At 42.4% G+C, this 23282-nt stretch overlaps 1 long non-coding RNA gene across 3 annotated transcripts in view; it reads left to right on the top strand.

Moving 5' to 3' along the window:
- Positions 1–23282, top strand: part of LOC110139081 (uncharacterized) — a 49489-nt gene that overhangs the window by 17477 nt on the left and 8730 nt on the right. For all 3 annotated transcript variants that reach the window (XR_011486092.1, XR_002314396.2, XR_011486091.1), the window contains one exon: positions 19841–20161. This is a non-coding gene — a long non-coding RNA (uncharacterized lncRNA). The remainder of the gene's footprint in view (positions 1–19840; positions 20162–23282) is intronic.

Here is a 23282-nt window from a genome sequence, read left to right as displayed (position 1 = left end):
TGGAATAAATTTCTTTCCTGTTGAACAGGACAAGAGCTCAGTTAAATGACCAGGGAAGGTAATATGCTATATGCACATCGTGTCAGTTTATATTTTATAGGTGCTGGATCTAGATGAGCCAGATTTTACTCTGTAAGTAATATGTGGTTAAATTTCATCACCATATAACATGTTATGGTTTATGTCCTTTAAAATGAAATGAGGAATTACTATTTAAATGATTGTCTAATATCCTCTTGCACCTGAAACCTTTTGTCGTCAGGAATGTCTCTTGATAGAAAAGATATGTTCTTATTTATTTTTCCCCCTGAATATTTTATAAATAGTGTCATATTTAAGATTACTATCAGTTTTTTATTTTAATTTCCTCAATGTGTAGCAGGAACTTCTGAATCTTTATTACTTGATTTTTTTCTCTCTAGTTGTTGGTGTGTATGGAGTATTATGGGGAGAGAAAAATGGAGGATTGATTTGTGAATGATAGGTTGACTTTGCCAGACAAATCATGTGTAGGTCAAGTTGTTTGAGGGTGAGCTGCTATTGCTCTGGAAAGATTTCTTTATATTTTATTGAGTTTAATTATACATGCAGGGCAAATGAAAAATGTCATGCAGTTGGTTTCATGATGTTTCATTGAATGTGATGGGAGTTATATAAGTTCCCTCACTGAAAATATTAAGAAGGCTCTCTACTATCTCTGAATTTTACACAAAACTATAGTTAGCTAGTCATTTAAAATTCTAGACTTGTTTTGCCCTGCTGTATCTGATTGAGTTATATTTGAGATCTAAAAGTAAGATAATTTGCTTTTGTTTGAGGATATATTGTGAGGTCTAAAATATTTCATAGTTGTAGTTAAATTTCCTAAGCTTATAGTATCTGGATTGGGAAATGGGAGGTATATTGATATTTGAATAGTTTGCTTTCATCTGATGTTATTCTTGTTATACTACTAGCCAGTATTTTAGTAAGTGGGACTTAATAAAATGTAGACCGATCAACTTTTTCAAAGGATAAACTACTATATGGAACATACTTTAAAAAAAAATCATGTATATTTGATGCAGATCAAGTACTTAGTAAATTTGTAGCTCTAGGACAAATGGCAGGAAAACAGAATTTCAATATTGTGTGTGTTGGTTACTGGTGGCTTCATTTAGAAGGCGTAAGAAGAAAGAAGAGCTCAGACAGGACTGTCATTTTTCAAAGAAAAGGCATGAAAGGAAATTTAAAGGGACAGTAGTGTTGGGAGGTGTAATTGTTTTTAATCCTAACTTCCAGCAAATAAAATTTGTAAAGGCTTTGAGAGGTAAGCCCGGTTAAAACTCAGTCTTTTAGCAAGGATCAAGTAAAAAACATGACCTTCACAACCATTCATGAAATCTCAGAGTTTATCAGATGTCTCAGAGTGAAGTTTGACTTTTGGTATGATATCTATTCAATTTCCTTTAATTAAACAATGTTTTATGAAAAAGTTTCTGCCTACGATCCATGATTGACTTAATATTACCATAATTAGGAAGAGAGATGGAAGTCAAAAGTCAGGAAAAAAATCATAGCATACCTAAGAATGCTTAGAAAAGAACTATGGATGTGGCTGTTGGAATGAGGACCTGATTACAAAATAGATAAGAAGCCAAACTGTTCTTTGAGAGAACTACATATTTTAGTTTAGTAGGTGGTGCAGTGGTAAAGAATTTGCCTGCCAAGGCAGGAGACGTGAGAGACACGGGTTCAATCCTTAGGTCTGGAAGATCCCCTGGAGTAGGAAATGGCAACTTACTCCAGTATTCTTGACTGGAAAATTCCACGGACAGGAGCCTCGCAGGCTACAGTTCAGTTCAGTCGCTCAGTCATGTCGGACTCCTTCCAACCCCGTGGACTGCAGCACGCCAGGCGTTCCTGTCCACCACCTTCTCCTGGAGCTTACTCAAACTCATGTCCATCGAGTCAGTGATGCCATCCAACCATCTCATCCTCTGTTGTCCCCTTCTCCTTCTGCCTTCAGTCTTTTCCAGCATCAGGGTCTTTTCCAATGAGTCAGTTCTTCGCATCAGGTGGCCAAAGTATTGGAGTTTCAGCTTCAACATCAGTCCTTCCAGTGAATATTCAGGACTGATTTCCTTTAGGATTGACTGGTTGGATCTCTTTGCAGTCCAAGGGACTCAAGAGTCTTCTCCAACACCACAGTTCCAAAAGCATCAATTCTTTAGCACTCAGTTTCTTTATGGTCCAACTCTCACATCCATACATGACTATTGGAAAAACCATAGCTTTGACTAGACAGACCTTTGTCAGCAAAGTAATGTCTCTGCTTTTTAATACGCTGTCTATGTTTGTCATAGCTTTTCTTCCAAGAAGCATCTTTTAATTTCAAGGCTGCAGTCACAATCTGCAGTGATTTTGGAGCCCCCCAAAATAAAGTCTGTCACTATTTCCATTGTTTCCCCATCTATTTGCCATGAAGTCATGGGACCGGATGCCATGATCTTAGTTTTTTGAATGTTGAACCTTAAGCCAACTTTTTCACGCTCCTCTTTCATTTTGCATCAGGAGGCTCTTTAGTTCCTCTTTGCTTTCTGCCATAAGGGTGGTATCATCTGCATATCTGAGGTTATTGATATTTCTCCCAGCAATCTTGATTCCAGCTTGTGCTTCATCCAGCCCAGCATTTCGCATGATGTACTCTGCATATGTGAAGTTAAATAAGCAGGGTGACAATATACAGCCTTGACATACTCCTTTCCCAATTTGGAACCAGTCTGTTGTTCCATGTCCAGTTCTAACTGTTGCTTCCTGACCTGCATACAGATTTCTCAAGAGGCAGGTCAGGTGGTCTGGTATTCCCATCTCCTTCAGAATTTTCCACAGTTTGTTGTGATCCACACAGTTAAAGGCTTTGGCATAGTACCACACAGTCAAAGGCTTTGGCATAGTCAATAAAGCAGAAGTAGATGTTTTTTTCTGGAACTGTCTTGCTTTTTTCTTGATCCAGCAGATGTTGGCAATTTGATCTCTGGTTCTTCTACCTTTTCTAAATCCAGCTTGAACATCTGGAAGTTCTTGGTTCACGTACTGTTGAAGCCTGGCTTGGAGAATTTTGAGCATTACTTTGCTAGCATGTGAGATGAGTGCAATTGTGTGGCAGTTTGAGCATTCTTTGGCATTGCCTTTCTTTGGGATTGGAATGAAAACTGAACCTTTTCCAGTCCTGTGGCCACTGCTGTTTTCCAAATTTGCTGGCATATTGACTGCAGCACTTTCACAGCATCATCTTTTAGGATTTGAAATAGCTCAACTGGAATTCCATCACCTCCACTAGCTTTGTTCGTAGTGATGCTTCCTAAGGCCCACTTGACTTTGCACTCCAGGATGTCTGGCTCTAGGTGAGTGATCACACCATCGTGGTTATCTGGGTCATGAAGATCTTTTTTGTACAGTTCTTCTGTGTATTCTTGCCACCTCTTCTTAATATCTTCTGCTTCTGTTAGGTCCATACTATTTCTGTCCTTTATTGTGCCCATCTTTGCATGAAATGTTCCCTTGGTATCTCTAATTTTCTTGAAGAGATCTCTAGTCTTTCCCATTCTATTGTTTTCCTCTATTTCTTTGCATTGATCACTGAGGAGGGCTTTCTTATCTCTCCTTGCTATTCTTTGGAACTCTGTGTTCAGTTGGGTATATCGTTCCTTTTCTCCTTTACCTTTCATGTCTCTTCTTTTCTCAGCTATTTGTAAGGCTTCCTCAGACAACCATTTTGCCTTTTTGCATTTCTTTTCCTTGGGGATGGTCTTGATCACTGCTTCCTGTACAATGTCATGAACCTCCATCCATAGTTCTTCAGGCACTCTGTCTATCAAATCTAATCCCTTGAATCTATTTGTCACTTCCACTGTATAATCGTAGGGGATTTGATTTAGATCATATTTTAATGGTCTAGTGGTTTTCCCTACTTTCTTCAGTTTAAGTCTGAATTTGGCAATAAGGAGCCACAGTCAGCTCCCGGTCTTGTTTTGCTGACTGTATAGAGCTTCTCCATCTTCGGCTGCAAAGAATATAATCAATCTGATTTCAGTATTGACCATCTGGTGATGTCCATGTGTAGAGTTGTCTCTTGTGTTGTTGGAAGAGGGTATTTGCTATGACCAGTGCATTCTCTTGGCAAAACTCTGTTAGCCTTTGTCCTGGCTACAGTCCATGGGTTTGCAAAAAGTCGAACATGACTGAGCATGCCTGCACAAAGCTACATCACGTTTTTTCACAATGGTTGCACCAGTTTGTATTACCAACAGATTGTATATTAGTCAGTCTGATTTACTGATCAGTCAACCAGATAGTGTATTAACTAATCTTGTGGGGATTGTAGTAGTGATTTAATTGGCATTTCCTTAATATCTAATGAGGCTGAACATATTATGTTTTTCTGACCATCTGGATTTCTTTCTTTTCTTTTTTTTAATAAAGTGTCAATTCATGACTGTTTTTCTTATAGTTTTGGTTGTTGAACATGCAATAATGTGTATCAGGTGCACTAATCTTAAGTGTACAGTAAAATTTTTTGCTCTGTATTGCTTTCATTGTGGAAGTCTTTCATCTTCTTGGTTAATTCCTAAGTATTTTGTTTTTTGATGCTGTTGTAAATGAAATTGTTTTCATCATTTCCTTTTCTGATTGTTAGTTTATAGAAATGCAGCTGATTTTTGAGTATTGACTTTGTATCCTGCTACTTTGTTGAATTCATTTATTCTAAAAATATTTTTGTGGACTGTTGAGAGTTTTCTACATAAAAGATCACATCACCTGTGAATAGAGATAGTTTTATTTACTTTCCAGTTTGGATGTCTTTTTTCTTACTTAAAACACCAGTTTTGCTTGAATTTGAACTGTGTTTAAAAGTATGTGCTACTTTGTGGCTAGCTTATTTTACTGAAAATACTGTGTGATGTCATTTTGTTGTGTACACCCATCTTTTTTGTCATTGCTTTACAATATTTCAGTGTGTAAATTCATACTGCATTTTATCTTTTCTTTTGTTCCTACATGTTGAGGTTGTTTCCAGTGTTTGGCTATCAATTTTGAAGCAGCTGTCAGTGTTCTAGTACATGTCTTAAAAAAATTTGTTTGGTTGTTTTTGGCTGTGCTGGGTCTTTGTTGCTGTGTGCAGGCTTTCTCTGGTTGCAGTGTGCGGTCTTCTCATCACAGGGGCTTCTTTTTTTGCAGGGGCTTCCTCTGGTTGCAGTGTGCGGTCTTCTCATCACAGGGGCTTCTTTCTTCGCAGAGCGCGTGCTCTGGGGCACGCGGGCTTCAGTAGTGGCAGCTCATGGCACTAGAGTGGTGGCTGAGTAGTTGTGAAGCATGGACTTAGTTGCTCCATGGCATGTGTGATCTTCCCAGACCAGGGATCAAACCAGGGATCAATCCCCTGCATTGGCAGGCAGATTCTTTACCACTGAGCTACCAGGAAAGCCCCTACATGTCATCTTATAGACACATATACTCATGCCTTTTGCATGTATGTATATGTGTGTTTATCTATGTATGTGTCAGAAAAATTGCCGGGTCATAAGGAGGAATGTGTTTAGCTTTCGTGTAAATGGCCAGAGACTATTCTAAAGTGGTTGAGCCAATTTACAGCCCCCCTTATTGTGTAAGTGTTTCAATTGCTCCATATTTTTTCCAACACTTGGTATCGTATTTATTTTCTCAACTATTTATTTATTTATATTTTTGGCTGTACAGGATCTTAGTTGCTTTGCCTGGATGTTCTCTAGTTGTGGCAAGTGGGGGCTGCTCTCTGGTTGAGGTGGTTGGGGTGGATTCTCCTGTTGCGGAGCGCAGGCTCCAGGGCATTCAGGCTTCAGGAGTTGCGGCACATGAACTCAGTAGCTGTGGCTCGGGCCCTGGAGCACGGGTTCGGTCGTCGTGGCGCGTGGGCTTAGTTGCCCCATGGCGTGTGTGATCTGCCCCGACCAGGTGGGCGGGTGTGATCTTCCCGGACCAGGGGTCAAACTGGGTCCCTTGCATTGCAAGATGGATTCTTAACCATTGGACCACCAGAGAAGCCCTGGTATTGTCTTTAGTTTTGACTGTTTTGTTTATTGTGTTAGTTTGTATTTCCCCTTTCACCAAAGACTTTGTTAGAAAGCATTGAAATTACGGAGTGGAAGAACCTTTTTATTTTGTTTTTAATTTCTACTCTTAATCCTGTGACCAAAGAATATTGTTTATATTGTTTCTACTTTATGGAACATATTGAAACATTTTTTGAGACTTAATTTTGTTGTTGTTCAGTCTCTAAGTTGTATCCCTCTCTTTGGGACCCCATGGATCACAGTACCCAGGCTTCCCTGTCCCTCACCGTCTCCTGGAGTTTGCTCAAATTCATGTCCGTTGAGTCGATCATGTGATCAATTTTCATGAATGTTTCATGTGCACTTAAAAAGGAAATTATTTGTTGTGGGAGTTTAAAGATAGTGATATGGTTTGTTTAGTTTCTATATTCCACGTCCTTTTTTTTCCTGCACACTGGTGTTGCATGTATGTGGGGTATGTTGATATCTTCTATTTGTTTTCTTTTTGAATCTTTATTTCTCCTTTATTCTGCTTTATCATAGTACTTTATCATAGTACATAGATATTCCTAATATACATTTATCCTGAATTGGTCTTTTGATCATGAAATGTTGTTTTTTAGTATGTACTGCTTTTGATGTCAATTCCATCAAGTCTGATACCAGAATTACAACACCTGCTTCCTGTTGTTTCCATTTTCCTTAAATAAATTTGTTCCTTATATTTTTACTTTTTGAATCACTTTATTTTAGATAAGTTTCTTTATTATGTTGTGGAGTTGAGTTTTGCTCTTTAAGTTAATTTGGAAGAGTGTCTTTTAAGAAATAGGGAAGTTGTCAGTGTGCATTTATCAATATGACTGTGTGGTCTCTGTTCTGACAAAATATTATATATATTTTTATCATGTGTATGGTGTTTCCTGTTTCAGTATGTAGTATGTTCCTCACTGGACCCACTTTTTGTATTTTCCTTTGTATTTTTTTTTTAAAGGAGAGTGGAATCTGTTTTTAAAAATTGTGTTTATTGAGTCTCGGCCATGCTGTGGTTGCTGTGTGCAGGCGCTCTCTAGCTGTGGTGTGGGGCCTCTCACTGCAGTGGCTTCTCTTCTTATGGAGCACAGGCTGTTGACGAGGGCTTCTCTGCCCAGTGGCACGTGGGATTTTCCTGGATCGGGGGTCACATTCGTTTGCCCTGCATTGGCAGGCATATTTTTAACCAGTGAACCACCAGGCAAGTCCTTCTTTGTGTTAATATTACTGGAAGGTTTATATTGTTGTGTTAGTTTCAGGTGTACAATGAAGTGTTAGTTCAGGTGTACAAGTTCAGTTATACAGCAAAGTCAGTTGTACATGTATCTATTCTTTTTCAAATTGTTTTCCCATTTAGGTTGTTACCTAATATTGAGCAGAGTTCCCTGTGCTATACAGTAGGTCCTTGTTGGTTTCCCATTTTAAATATAGCAGAGTGTACATGCTGTCCCAGACTCCCTATCCCCCTCCCCCAGCCATAAGTTCATTCTCTAAATCTGTGAGTCTGTTTTCCAAATAAGCTCATTTCTATCTTTTTGTTTTTTTTTTTTTTTTAGATTCCACATGTGAGAAATACAGTATTTCTTTTTTGGTCTGACTTCATTCAGTATGCCAATCTCTAGGTCATTCCATGTTGCTGCAAATGGTATTATTTCATTCTTTTTAGTGGCTGAGTAATATTCCATATTTACATACACATCTTCTTTTCTATTTTTATTAGTTGGAGGCTAATTGCTTTACAATATTGTAGTGGTTTTTGCCATACATTGACATGAATCAGCCATGGATTTACATGTGTTCCCCATCCTGAACCCCTCTCCCACCTTCCTCCCCATCCCATCCCTCTGGGTCTTCCCAGTGCACCAGCCCTGAGCACTTGTCTCATGCATCCAACCTGGGCTGGTGATCTGTTTCACCCTTGATAGTATACTTGTTTCAGTGCTATTCTCTCAGATCATCCCACCCTCGCCTTCTCCCACAGAGTCCAAAATTCTGGTCTGTACATCTGTGTCTCTTTTTCTGTTTTGCAAATAGGGTTTTCGTTACTATCTTTTTAAATTCCATATATATGCGTTAGTATACTGGATTGGTCTTTATCTTTCTGGCTTACTTCACTCTGTATAATGGGCTCCAGTTTCATCCATCTCATTAGAACTGATTCAAATGAATTCTTTTTAATGGCTGAGTAATATTCCATGGTGTATATGTACCACAGCTTCCTTATCCATTCATCTGCTGATGGGCATCTAGGTTACTTCCATGTCCTGGCTATTATAAACAGTGCTGCGATGAACATTGGGGTGCACGTGTCTCTTTCAGATCTGGTTTCCTCGGTGTGTATGCCCAGGAGTGGGATTGCTGGGTCATATGGCAGTTCTATTTCCAGTTTTTTAAGGAACCTCCACACTGTTCTCCATAGTGGCTATACTAGCTTGCATTCCCACCAACAGTGTAAGAGGGTTCCCTTTTCTCCACATCCTCTCCAGCATTTATTGCTTGTAGACTTTTGGATAGCAGCCATTCTGACTGGCGCATACACATCTTCTTTATCCTGTGTTCTTTTGATGAACACTTAGGTTGCATGCATGTCTTGGCTTTTGTAAACAGCACCTTAGTGACCATTGCAGTGCATGTATCCTTTTGAACCATGTATTTCTCTGGATACATGCCCAGGAGTGGGATTGCAGGATCATATGGTAACTCTGTTTTCAGTTTTTTAAGGAACCTCCATACTGTTTTCCATAGTGGCTGCACCAGTTTACATTCCCACTAACAGTGTAGGAGGGTTCCCTTTTCTCCACACTCTGTAGAATTTATTGTTTGTGGATTTTTAAAAAATATGTATTTTAAAAAGTTTTTATTTTATTTTTGGTTATGCTGGGTCTTCATTGCTGCATGTGGACTTTCTCTGGTTGCAGTGAGTGGGGTCTGCTCTTCATTGTGGTGTGTGGGCTTCTCATTGCTGTAGCTTTTTTTTTTTTTTCAGAGCATGGGCTCTAGGTGTGCCAGCCTCAGTAGTTGCAGCTCTTGGGCTGAAGGATGCATAGGCTTCAGTAATTGTGGTACAGGGGCTTAGTTGCCACATGCCTGTTGGATCTTCCTGGACCAGGGGTCAAACCTGTGTGCCTTGTACTGGCAGGCAAATTCTTAATCACTGGAGCACCAGGGAAGTCCTTTTCGTGGATTTTTTGATGATAACTTTTATGACTGGTGTGAATTAATATCTCATTTACATTTCTCCACTAGTGATGTTGAACATCTTTTCATGTGCCTCTTGGCCATCTGTATGTCTTGGAGAAATGTCTGTTTAAGTCTTCTGCCCATTTTTTGATTGGGTTCTTTGTGTTGATGCTATTAAGCCACATGAATTTTTTGTGAGTTTTGGAGACTAATCCCTTGTTGGTCACATCATTTGCAAATATTTTCTCTCAGTCTATGGGTTTTCTTTTCATTTTGTTTCTTGTTTCCTTTGATGTGCAAAAGCTTTTGAGTTTAGTTGAGTTATATTTGTTTATTTTTGTTTTTTTTCCATTACTCTGAGAGATGGATCAAAAAAACTATTGCCATGATTTATATCAACCTGGACAGCATATTAAAAAGCAGAGACATTACTTTATCAACAAAGGTCCATCTAGTCAAGGCTATGGTTTTTCCAGTAGTCATGTATGGATGTGAGAGTTGGACTATAAAGAAAGCTGAGTGCCGAAGAATTGATGCTTTTGAACTGTGGTATTGGAGAAGACTCTTGAGAGTCCCTTGGACTGCAAGGAGATCCAACCAGTCCATCCTAAAGGAGATCAGTCCTGGGTGTTCATTGGAAGGACTGATGCTGAAGCTGAAACTCCAATACTTTGGCCACCTCATGTGAAGAGTTAACTCATTGGAAAAGACCCTGATGCTGGGAGGGATCGGGGGCAGGAGGAGAAGGGGACGACACAGGATGAGATGGTTGGATGGCATCACTGGCTCAATGGACATGGGTTTGGGTGGACTCTGGGAGCTGGCAGTGGACAGGGAGGCCTGGCGTGCTGCAGTTCATGGGGTCACAAAGAGTTGGACATGACTGAGCAACCAACTGAATACATAAAAAATAAACAGAAAATAAAGCATTTTGAACCTTACAGTACAGGACTTTGAGAAGTAGAGTGTGACAGCTGGCACACAGGGGCTGCGTTGAGTGAATATGCATGAGGGGTCACTGACTGGAGGAGGAGTGGGAGGGGTGGGAGACAGCAGAGCTGAAGGGCCCTCAGCAATGGGAGGTTAAGGGCAAGCTGCAAGTTCACTCACGCGTGCTGATGACGGCATGGGCTCTGCTTCCTTGCTGGATTCAGTTCTGTCTACCCTCTTGAAAAAAACGATCCAACAGTGTCTGGGTAGTGGGTCTTTTTTTCTTGCCATAGATGACATGGTGTCACTGGGTTGCATTCTGAATGCTGCAACCTTCGTGTAGCATTCTACGTTCAGGTCCTATGACTCAAAAACTAACAGTGCTTCCTTGAATCAAATCCCCTTCCCATTTCCTATGTCGTCCATCCCTTTGGTTCTGTAGTTAGTTCTTCTTCCTTTCTCTGGGCCTCCAGCTCCATCAGGTCTTCGTTAGTTAGCTCCTCGTGTTGCACAGCAAGGATGAGCTTGCTTCAGTGAAGTCACCCTCTGCAGATCTATCTGGAAATAAAGATGATGTACTACTGTACTCTTCACAGCACTGCACAGTAAAGTACACAAATGCACAGCTGCTTGTGGAGGATGCATGCGTGCGACCTTGTGTGCCATGCACATGAGCTGGCTTAAGTGTTTGGACATGTGGACACATGTTTGCATCTTTGAAAGTTTGCAGCTTGAAGCTTCATATGAGAGGGACTTACGGTATGGTGTTAAAGAATTTCCAGTTTCGTTTTTTTACAGGTAACTATCCAGTTTTCTGCACCATTTATTGAAGAGACTGTTTTTCCTCCATTGTGTAGTCTTGCCTCCTTTGTTGTAGATTAATTGACCATAGGTGCATGGGTTTATTTCTGGGTTTTCTATCCTGTTCTAGTGATTTATATTTTTATGCCAATACCATAATGTTTTGATGATTATAGCTTTGTAAAATGGTCTCAAGTCAGGGAGCTGATTTCTCCAATTCTGTTTTCTTTCTAAAGATTGCTTTTGGCTATTTGGGGTTTTTTGTGGCTCTGTACAAATTTTAAGATTTTTTTTGTTCTGGTTCTGTGAGAAACACCATTGGTAATTTGATAGGGGTTGCGTTGAATCTGTAGATTGCCTTGGGTAGTATAGTCACATAATCATGTTGGCAGTATTGATTCTTCCAGTCTGCAACATGCCTCTGCTTGTGTCATCTTCAATTTCTTACATCAGTGTCATATAGTTTTGAGTATAGGTCTTTTGTCTTCTTTGTTGTGGGTGTTCAGTCTTGAAGTCGTGTCTGACTCTTTGAGACCTCACGGACTGCAGCATGCCAGGCTTCCCTGTCCTTCACTATCTCCCAGAGTTTGCTCAAATTCATGTCTGTTGAGTCAGTGATGCCATCCAACCATCTCATCCTTTGCTGCCCGCTTCTTTTGCCTTCAATCTTTCCCAGCATCATGGTCTTTTCCAATGACTCAACTGTTTACATCAGGAGGCCAAAGTATTAGAGCTTCCCTTGGCAAGCCAAGGACTCACACTCTGCTGCTGCCCCAGGGACCTGAGATCTGGGACATGACCCACTTTCACAACCCACGACCCGTGCACCACCACCACCATCCCACACCAGACGCCTCAGCCTCTGTAAAGCAGCTTGGGGACAAGCAGGGGACACACATGGACTGTGGAGCTGACCACTTCCAAGAGCACACTTTATTTCTCTGGGGTCAGCTACTCCTGAACCACTGGACAGTTCTGTAGTTATCATCTCGTCATTTAGATTTGAAACCGAAGTTCAGGGAAACCAAGCCCCTTTCTTGATGTCACGGAGGATCTGAAACTGGGCACATACAAAGCCCAAACCCTCTCCACTGTACACCAGTTGCTTCCACCTGCCTTCTTAAACCTCATCAGCTGCAAAGTGTGCCCACCCAATCATGGAGGGTGCTTCCCTCAGGCAGAACTCCGGCCCCAACAGAAATGCACTTTCTGCATTTGCCCCTCTCTGAAGCATTCTTCCACAAAGAAGAATGTGTACAAATGTGATACGTACTTGAGATGTTGAAAATCTAGGGTTACTTTTCTATCATTAAGGCAGGAAGTGTTAATCATCTCCTGAGCACTTACTACATGCTGGGTAATGTGATGGACAGTTTACATGCATTATCTCACTTAAACCTTAAAATAAGCCGTGGAACTAGGTGGTATAATACCCATTTTACAGATGGGGGAACTGAGGCTCAGAGAGGTTATGAAACACCCAAGGTCACACAACTTATGGATGGTAGCTGAAAAAATCAAACCCAGGTTTGTCTGGCATGAGGTGTAACTAGCATGTTACAGTTTTCCCTCTTCAAACATCATAGCTCCCACCAGCTGGATGCCTGTTGGCTGTAAAACAATCAGTGTGGACTTTGGCCTACAGGTTTTTTCCCCTGGCAACTCAAAAGATCCATACCAGATCTGTATGTGCAGTTCTCTAATACCCCATTGAATCCACACTGCCTGGGCCTCTCTAGATGGGACCACAGTATTCACATTACAAGACTTTTGCACCTAAAAAGAGACAGGCTGGATTGGAAGAGCTTTAAAAGACAACCTGTTTCCACCTCTCCTGGTCATGGGGTTCTTACTTCAAGCCTCAGTCCTTAAAGAAGCTCCAGCTGCCTAGGACAGTGGCCTCAGCATAACACCTTGGCAGGCGTTGGGATAGGCCTTGGGAGGTGAAGGGTGAGGGGCGGAGGGGTGACACTGGCCCTGTGGGACCGTCCGGCACTTGCACCGCGCTTTCCAGCCCAGGAGCACAGTCTTTGCCGAGGCTCTGGTTTCTTTGGTACCCGGTGTGGGGCAGGAAGATGTGCTGCTGCCTTGTGGCCCTCTCAGGCAACAACTCTAAACCTGAGTCTGTGGGCACCAGTCCTGCGGGGCTCTGAATGATCCTCTCCCTGGAGAAATGACACGCAGGAGGTAACAGAAGAAGAATTCAAAGAAGGCTGGAGTTCAAGATCCAGTTCAAACAGCAAATTTCTCTTACATTGAAACAGAAAGGAAACCAGAATCCCGCTCCTGTGGAAATCCTGGGCCACCCAATTCAAAGAGGAAGGCACAGCAGAACTACAGGGAGCTCTCATTGGCAGTAGGTAGCAGAAAGTGTACAAACAATATATACTGCAGATGGCCGGGAGAAGATCCTAGGCTGCAGGGGGAGTGCAGTTGACAACAGCCACTATAGACAAGTGCATGCAGGCTCTTTTAGACACAAAAAGCAGCCTAGGATGCTTCAGTCCACCTCCGGGGCCTAGACCCTAGGAAAAGCGTCCCTCCAGGACACACATGCATCCAGCATTCTTTGTGGTGCTATTTACAACAGCCAGGGCACGCGAGCAACCAAAACTTGATCCACAGACGGATAGAGGCTGGAGATGTTCTGCACACCTTCCTGGGCTGGGACTGCCACACACAGGAGAATGAAGCGGGGCCAGCTGCAGCAGCGTAGATGTGGACCAGGCGGTGCTCACACTAGGCAGGTCATCAAAGACCGAAAGTGTGCTCTCACCTAGGGGTGAAATCTGCACACAGGTGGAAAAAAATTATTAGGCCAAGCAGATTCAGAAGCCTAGAAAACTTGGACTGTATTGACAGGAAGGAACACGAGGGAGTGGAAGAGGAGGTAACTGAGGAGACTGGTATTACCATATATTACCATATAAAATTCTAGATAGATAAATACACAAATAGACAAAAAATGAACAAGAACATGTTCCATAGAATAAGGACGTGGACTCTACACCCTCTCACAAGCTCTACGTGATTACAAACAGGCCCGTGAATAAAGAACAGGCACATGTGTATGTATAACTGAATGACCTTGTTGTGCACAAAAACAAACAACTGTGTAACCCAACTAAAATATTCCAACAGAAAATAAAAATCACTGCCAGATAAATCCCCCCAAACCAGTGTCTGCTGCCTTCTCCTCAGGCCTCCGAACCCTGTGCTGCTGTCTTGTGCACAGGGTCTTTGTGCCTGGTCTTGACTTCCAGGTCAAACTGTGGTCTCTACGACAGAGCTGGAAAGGTGGTGCCAGCCCGTGAGCTGCAGTAACATCCAGACCGCCTGCCCCCCATACATGGGACCGCCACCCTAAAATTCAGATGGTCCTCCTACACCTAAAGCAAGCCTCTTGCACCTAGAAAATGGTAGACTCTCTTGAGTTGAAAGAGATTTGAAGACTCACACTATCTCCACCTCTTTCAGTCAGTGGATTCTTTCTTCCAAGCCTCTCTCCTTAGAGAAATTTCACCTGCCTGGGACAGCTACCTTGGCATAACACTTTAGCAGGGATTGGAGTAACTCTGGGGGTGAAGTGTATGGGGCAGAAGGAATGACACTCAGGCCCGATGTGTCTGTTCTGCACTTTCCACCACACTTTCCGGTCACTGGAACACAATATTTGGGAAGGAATAGAAGCAGGGTCTCCTGCAATGCAGGGGGATTCTTTCCTAGCTGAGCTATCAGGGAAGCCCTTGGGAAGGCTCAGGTTTCCCCAGTACGCAGAGCAGGGCAGGAAGAAATGCTGTGCCTTGTGGCCATTGGGGGCAACAACAACTCTCAAATGCAGGACCTATGGGTACTTCATATTCTCTTTACGACTCTGCAATCCCATGGAGTATGCAACCCCATGGAGTATACAGCCCATGGAATTCTCCAGGCCAGCATACTGGAGGGGGTTTCCTTTCCCTTCTCCAGGGGATCTTCCCAACCAAGGGATCAAACCCAGATCTCCCGCACTGCATGCAGATTCTTTGCTAGCTGAGCTTCTAGGGAAGCCCTACAAAATGATCCCTTCGCTGTAGAAATGACATGCAGAAAGTAACAGAAACAGAATTCAAATAGAGGCCACCCTTCAGGAGCCAATTTCAAACAGCATATTTTGCTTACACTTAAGAAAAAAAGAAGGAAACCAAAATCCTGCTCCTATGGATATCCAGGGCCACCCAAATGAAACAGGAAGGCACAAATACTCCGGAAGGTCTGATCAGAGGTGCTCAGAGTGTCCCATGGGTGGTCGGCAGCTATTCAGCCACGTGATTTGTGTAGTCAGGACGCTGCAGTGCTTCTCCGTGTGAAGTCTCTGGGGCCTGCTGGACTCCATCTCATCTCTTCCAATAAGTCTGAGCCCCAGGAGGAGGCTCAGAGGAAGATGATGTGAAACAGACTTAGTGGGAGGGATGGCTTTGGTGAAGCTTGACTTTTTATAAAGTTTTATTTTTTATGCGATTTTTAAAGGTTACACTCCATTTATGGTGACTATTAATACCAAATATGGCTATATTCCCAGTGTTGTACAATACATTGTTTTTTGTTGTTTAGTCATTAAGTCTTGTCCAGCTCTTTGCGACCCCATGGACTGTAGCCTGACAGGCTCCTCTGTCCATGGGATTCTCCAGGCAAGAATATTGGAGTTGTGCCATTTCCTCCTTCAGGGGATCTTCCTGACCCAGGGATCCAACCCATGTCTCCTGGATTGGCAAGCAGATTCTTTACAACTGAGCCACCAGGAAGCCAATACATTTTAAACTTATTTTTAAAACATATTTATTTGTGTGTTTGGCTATGAAGCCTCTTTTACATGTGACACTTGGAATTTTTTTGGGGGTGTGTGTGTGTGTAGTGTGTGGGATCTAGTTCCCTGACCAGGGGTCAAAACTGGCCCTCCAGCATTGGGAGCTCAGAGTCTTAGCTACTGGACCACCAGGGAAGTCCCCTTATAGCCTATTCTAGGGCTTCCCAACCTCTTTGGCACCAGGGACTGATTTTGTTCCACGGATGGGAGTGGAGGATGGTTTTGGGATGATTCAAGCACATTGACTGTGCACTTTATTTTTATTACTATTATTATGTCAGCTCCACCTCAGATCATCAGGCATTAGATCCCAGAGGTGGGGGGCTCCTGGCCTAGTCTACATCCAGTAGTGTGTGCCTCCCAACTTTCTCCACTGGTAACTGCTAGTTTGTTCTCTATATCTGTGAGTCTGCTGCTTTTTTGTTATATTCATTAGTTTGTTGTATTTTTTGGTTCCACATATAAGTGATGTATGTATTTGTCTTCCTCTGTCTGACTTATTCGCTTAGCATAATGCCCTCTGAGTCCACCTGTATTGCAGCAAATGGCAAAATGTCATTCTTTTTATGGTTGCGTAGTATTCCACTGCATATGTGTACCATATCTTTATCCATTCCTCTGTTGATGGACACTGAGGTTGTTTCTGTGTCCTGGCTATGGTAAATAGTGCTGCAGTGAACATTGGGGAGCATGTATCCTTTGGAAGGCTATTGTAAATAGTGCTGCTCTGAACATCTGGGTGCGTGTGTCCTTCTGAATTAGTGTTTCTGTTTTTGTTTTAGTTTTTTAGATCTGTATGCAGGAGTGAAATTTCTGGGTCACATGGTAGTTCTATTATTAGATTTGTGAGACACTTACATTCTGTTTTCTACAGTGGCATCACCCCTTACATTCCCACCAACAGTGTAAAGGGTGTTCCGCTTTCTGTAAGGCTTAACTTTTATCACTGCATAATCTTATGTTTATTGAAAAAACACAGAGAATCAAGGTTTAAAAAGAAGAAAACAACTGTGCTACACAAATACAGCCAGTGTTGAAGAGATGTACTTCCTTCTACTGGTATGTTTGTTAAAACACTGGAGAGACCTTATAAGTACTTTTACACGACTTATATTTCCCTGAATATAGTAGTGTGAGCTCTGTCTCTTTAAGTGTTCTTTGAAAGCATGATGTTAGTTGGGTTTATAATATACAACGTGGATGTGATCGAAATATTTAATCATGCTTTGTCAGTCGTCAGTTTCTGACTATACACCATTATATAGGACTGTTTAAAGAATACCATAAGCTTGACACCTAGTGGTGGTTCTTCATAGGTTCTTAAAAGAGCAAATGCTGAGTTGGTGTTTAAATATATTAAATGCTTTTAATTTTTTGTAACTTTATTTTTGGCTGTGCTGGGTCTTCGTTGCTGTGCGGGCTTTCTCTAGTTGCAGTGAGCGGGGGCTCTTCTCTAGTTGTGGTGCTCGGGCTTCTCACTGCAGTGGCTTCTCTTGTTGTGGAGCACAGGCTCTAGGGTGTGTGGGCTTCAGAGTTGTGGCTCCTGGGCTCTGGAGCACAGGGTTAATGGTTGTGGTGCACGAGCATGTGGGATCTTCCTGGACCAGGGACTGAACCCATGTCCCCTGCATTGGCAGGCAGATTCTTATCCACTGTGCCACCAGGGAATCCCATGAAGTCAATTTAAAAACAAAAACGAAAACCTTGGTTCTTTTGTATTCAATTAGTGCTTTTAGGTATAATATTTTTTCCCTCAAAATCATACCTATGATATATTCCTATGTTTTTTATTAAGCTCCAATAATATTTCCTTTAAAAATATATAACCTTATTTTTAGAGTTGCTATGTGGAGTGGCATAAGGCTTGTGCTTTCCTCTTGTCTAAGTAGACAGTTTCCTCAGCGTCATTTTGCATGTGCATGCATGGCACCGCTTTTATCATGTGCCTGATCCTGGCTGCACGTGGAGGCGTGAGAACACCAGATGCACAGAGATGCTTTTTTTCATGGCTCTTAAGTACAGTGTTTGTCTAACACTCCATACCAAAGAACTGAGGCCTGCCTTCCTCAAAAAGGTTTGTATGACACTAAATTCTCAAAAGCTAAAAGCTTTAGTAACCAGGGATAATTTTTACAACAAGAGTGCTGCCTTTTTTCCTTCAGCTGAACACATTTATTTTGTTTGTTTTGGCATGTGGTTGACTCACAATGTTGTGTTACTTTCAGGCTTACAGTATAGTAATTTAGTTGTGCATATACATGTATTCATTCTTTTCAGATTCTTTCTTGTGTAAGTTGTTACAGAATATTGAGTAGAGTTCCCTGTGTTATGCAGTAGGTCCTTGTTGATTATCTGTTCTATATATGGCTTGATTTCCCTGGTGGCTCAGATGGTAAAGTGTCTGCCTACAATGTGGGAGACCCAGGTTCGATCCCTGGGTTGGGAAGATCCTCTGGAGAAGGAAATGGCAACCCACTCCAGTACTCTTGCCTGGAAAATCCCATGGACAGAGGAGCCTGGTAGGCTACAGTCCATGGGTCGCAAAGAGTCAGACACAACTGAGAGACTTCACTTTCACTTTTCTATATATATTCGTGTGTATCTTATTTCTCCCAAATTCCTATTTTATCCTTCCTTCACATTTCCTATTTGGTAACTGTAAGTTTGTTGTCTGTGAGTCTGTTTGTACTTTATAAATAAGTTCATTTGTATCTTTTTTAAAATTAGATTCCACATATAAGTGATATCATATATTTGTCTTTCTTTGTCTGACTTACTTCACTTAGTATGATAATCTCTAGATCCATCCATGTTGCTGCAAATGGCATTATTTCATTCTCTTTTTATGGCTGAGTAGTATTCCTGTGTGTGTGTGTGTGTGTGTGTGTGTGTGTGTGCGCGCGCGCGTGCGTGCGTGCATGCATGTGTGTATAGACACACACATATTCTTTATTCATTTCTTGATGAACAGTTAGGTTGCTTCCATGTCCTGGCTATTGTAAGTAGTGCTGCTAGGAACATGGGAGTGCATGCATATTTTGGAATTATGGCTTTCTCTGGATATATGCTCAGAGGTGGGATTGTTGGATCACATGGTAGGCAAGAACATTGCCCTTTAATGCAACTAATATTCCACATTTATCTCAACCCACAAGTTTACCAAGGTCAGTTGTCAAGGTTATTGTCCTAGGCGAGTTCAGACTTGTTATTGATGAACTATCTAAGAAGCTCATCTCAGACCACAGAAGTTTTCTACTATGTCAACTTCAAATGAATTGATGCTGCTGTGTAGTTGGATTCTCTGATTCCATCTTTTTTTTTTTTTTTTTTTTTACCTTCTTTTTGCCTTTTTAAAAATCAACTGAATTTTTTTAAAATTGGAGGATAATTGCTTTACAATGTTGTATTGGTTTCTGCCATACATCAACATGAATCAGCCATAGGTATACACATGTCTCCTCCCTCTTGAACCTCCCTCCCACCCACCCTGCTGATCCCACCCCTTTAGGTCATCATAGGGCATTGGGTTGAGCTCCACTTGTGTTAGACAGCAACTTTCCACCAGCTCTCTGTTTTACATAGAGTAAGTAGTGTATATGTTTCAGTGCTGCTCTCTCAGTTCGTCCCACCCTCTCCTCCTCCCCCCAGTCCACAAGTTTGTTCTTTGTGTCTGTGTCTCGCTTCCTGCCCTGAAAATAGGTCCAGCAGTACCATTTTTTCTAGATCCCATATATATGTGTTAATACATGGTATTTGTTTTTCTCTTTCTGACTTACTTTGCTTTGTATAACAGGCTCTAGGTTCATCCATGTCACCAGAACTGACTCAAATGTGTTTCTTTTTATGGCTGAGTAATATTCCATCGTATATATGTACCACAATTTATTTATCCATTCATCTGTCAATGGACATCTACGTTGCTTCCATGTCTTGGCTGTTGTAAATAATGCTGCAGTGCTCCAATTCCATCTTTATTTTCTAGATTCCACAATTCCTTGGTCCTGGAGACTCTAAGTCTGATCCTGCTGGACAGGCAAGATGGCAGAATCAGACCACCTGCTGTGGTATCTAGAAAAGCTTAATAAAAAGGAATTTATGAGATGGAAGATCCACCTTGGACAAAAACATGTGGAGCTTGGACTGCCAGAGATCCCAACTTTCGATCTAAGGACAACCAAAGAAGACCTGGTCAACCTGTTGATGACCTCTTACAAGGCACAGCATGTCTGGAACATGATGTTCAGCATCTTTGAAAAGCTCCTTCGTAGAGCTCTCTGTGAGAAGATCAACACCGGGCGAAACTGTGAGTTAGTGGGGAGGGTTGGGGGCACTTTTTAGGAAGCCTGATGGTTTTGATAAACTAAGAGAGCTGGTCTTCAGACCTGGAAAGCCATCAGAAGACCAGTGATAAACCAGATGTGGGTCCTGTCCTGTCCTGTGACTTTGTGATTCTGCCCAAGTGTCTTCCATCCTGCTTAGGAAGGTAGCCAGCCAAAGGATAAGACCCAGCCAAAGAGAGTGCTCCAGCTAGCGTAGATTCCAAGCCTAACACTTTGCACAGAACTGTAAGATATGGCCAGAGAAATCAGTTTGTTGTTATTCACTGATTCAGGCATGTCTGACTCTTTGCAACCCCATGGACTGCAGCACTCCAGGCTTCCCTGTCCTTCACCATCTCCCAGAGTTTGCTCAGATTCACGTCCATTGAGTCGATGATGCCATCTAACCATCTCATCCTCTGCCACCCCCTTCTCCTCTTGTCCTCAATCTTTGCCAACGTCAAGGTCTTTTCCAGTGATTTGGCTCCTCGCATCAGGTGGTCAAAGTATTGGAGCTTCAGCTTCAGCCTCAGTCCTCCCAATGGATATTCAAGGTCCTTTCCTCTGCCAGTGTGCTCAGGCAGCTCAGATGGGCGGGGTTGGGACCTGGTAGCTGTTTGAGTTAGCTGGATGCTGGACAGATCCTCCCGCCCCTCAAGCTCACTGCTGCTGGGAACAGGCACATCAGTTATGTGCAGTCACAGCCTCAGCCCTGGGACAGCTCTCAGAGGCCAGCTGGCTTTTCTTCCTCCATCAAGTTCTGCGGTGATAGCAGAAGATCTATTCTGGCTGCCCATGCCCTAGGGATAAAATTTTCTTCAGGTGTTTTTTTTTTCACCAAGGGAGGTCTCATCTCTGTCTGAAAGTTTGTTTAGACTCACTTTTGCATTCCAGGTGGCGCTAGTGGTAAAGAACCTGTGTGCCAGTGCAGGAGATGTAAGAGACACAGGTTCAATCCCTGGGTCAGGAAGATCCCCTGGAGGAGGAAATGACAACCCACTCCAGTGTTCTTGCCTGGGAAATCCCAGGGACAGAGGAACCTGTAGGCTACAGTCCATGTGGTTGCAAAGAGTCAGACACAACTGAGCAACTGATCAGCAACAACAATGATGTACACAAATGAGAAAATCAGAGAAAAAATAAATATGTAATTAATGGTTGATAGTCAAAGATCTAATAATTAGTTGCTTTGAGCCAGTTTATATCAGGAAACTATTTCCGGGACATAGTGAAGGACAGGGAAGCCTGACATGCTGCAGTCCATGGGATCCAAAAGAGTTGGACACGACTGAGCGACTGAACAACAAAACCAGGAAGCAGTCTCAGAACTCAAGAATAATGACTTCATTTTACATAAAAATTTTCCTTTGATGTGTTATAACTAAAGGTTGAAAAATGCTGTGGAACCCGAAAGGTGAAAGAAATAAGGTTTATCTTATGCAAAAATACTTGAGAAAAAAGCTGTTAAGTTCCGCACCAGTGGTGAAAGAGATCTGCAGCTTGTTATTTGGATCAATGTTACTTTATTTGATTCTACTGATGAAAACTAGGTTTTTGCAATCTTCTTTTAAAATGTTATAGCAAATATCTTGTACCTGTGTCTCTGTGATGAATGCTAAGTCGTGTATTTGCGATCCCATGGACCGTAGCCCACCAGGCTCCTCTGTCCTTGGGACTTCTGAGGCAAGAACACTGGAGTGGGTTGCCATTTTCTTCTCCAGGGAACTTCCCGATCCAAGCATCGAACCTGTGCCTCCTGTATTAGCAGGAGGATTCTTCTTTTTTTTTTTTTTTAAATCACTGAGCCGCCTTGGAAACCCTGTAAGTACAGATACTGGGTGTGTGCACGCGCGCGTGCGCTTAGTTGCTCAGTCTTGTCCGACTCTTTGCAACCCCATGGACTGTATAGTCCATGGAATTCTCCAGGCCAGAATACTAGAGTGGGTAGCCTTTCCCTTCTCCAGGGGATCTTCGCAACCCAGGGATTGAACCCAGGTTCAGTCTGCTGCACTGCAGGTGGACGCTTTACCATCTGAGCCACCAGGGAAGCCACCAGATTTTTAACAAGGTTGAGTCTGCTATGAAATCTGTTTTCTTAAATAATGATGTATCTTGATGCCTGGAGAAGAATAGCTTGAATATTAATCTGGCCATTTGAACTATTGCAGGTTATATTGGCATTTATTATTTAGAGGTTTTCTCCCCCTCTCCCTCAACTTAGAATGTTGGAGGTGAAAACTACCCATGGTCTGCAGCAGATATCCTTGTCTGTCACTAGATGGCAGCCGAATGCAATGACTGAATCAGTGGCTTGCAGCTTCTTCTCAGAGTCTTGGGTTGTTTTCCTCCAAGGCTGTTAAAACTCCAGCTTTCTGGTCTCTTCAAAGAATCACAGCACTGACATCCAGGAGCCGGGATTAATTCTCTGTAAACAGACGATTTTGATCAAGACCTTCTCTGCCAGAATGGACAGTTACTGTCAAGTGGTTTACACAGAGGTTAAACGGAAAGAGAAGTTACGAGACTGCAATGTGGCACGACTGTCGATGATACCCAGAAAGGGACGGCGCATCGACAAGGTGGAAGCAGAGGCAGCGAGGAGTGGTTCTGCTGGCGGGGTCTGTGGTAGACCGTGGCCTGGAACAGACTGGGCTGCTTAGAGGGAGGAGAGGGGTGGAGTTCTACTCCTCTCGGGTTTGCTTTGGGAGGTGTCCCATCTTCCTTTTACTGCCAGTGATCTTATTACCATGGAAAGAGATAGTCATACCTGTGGAGGGTATATGATATTGGACAGTGACATAGACATGAGCTCATGAATTTCATGTAAAAAGTGTCTTACTCTGTATTTATAGAGGTAGAAATTGAGACAAAGGGAACTGAAGTTGCTTAGCAAAATTACTACCAATTAAGCTTTATTTTTTATGTTAGAGATTGACTATTTAATACATCTGGGATAGGAACCACGTGACTGCAGTTTTCCCTCCTCCTTCTCACTGGACAGCCCGTGCTCAGGAGGAGAGGCCGACAGGCGTGTCAGGGTCTGTGCGTTCACAGTGCTGGGATGCAGCAGAGCAGAGAGCACTTTTGAAAGAAGGCACGAGTGAC

The sequence above is a fragment of the Odocoileus virginianus genome, unplaced genomic scaffold (genome assembly GCF_023699985.2).
Source record: "Odocoileus virginianus isolate 20LAN1187 ecotype Illinois unplaced genomic scaffold, Ovbor_1.2 Unplaced_Scaffold_15, whole genome shotgun sequence".
Lineage (NCBI taxonomy): Eukaryota > Metazoa > Chordata > Mammalia > Artiodactyla > Cervidae > Odocoileus > Odocoileus virginianus.
This window is presented reverse-complemented; position numbering and strand designations above follow the sequence as displayed.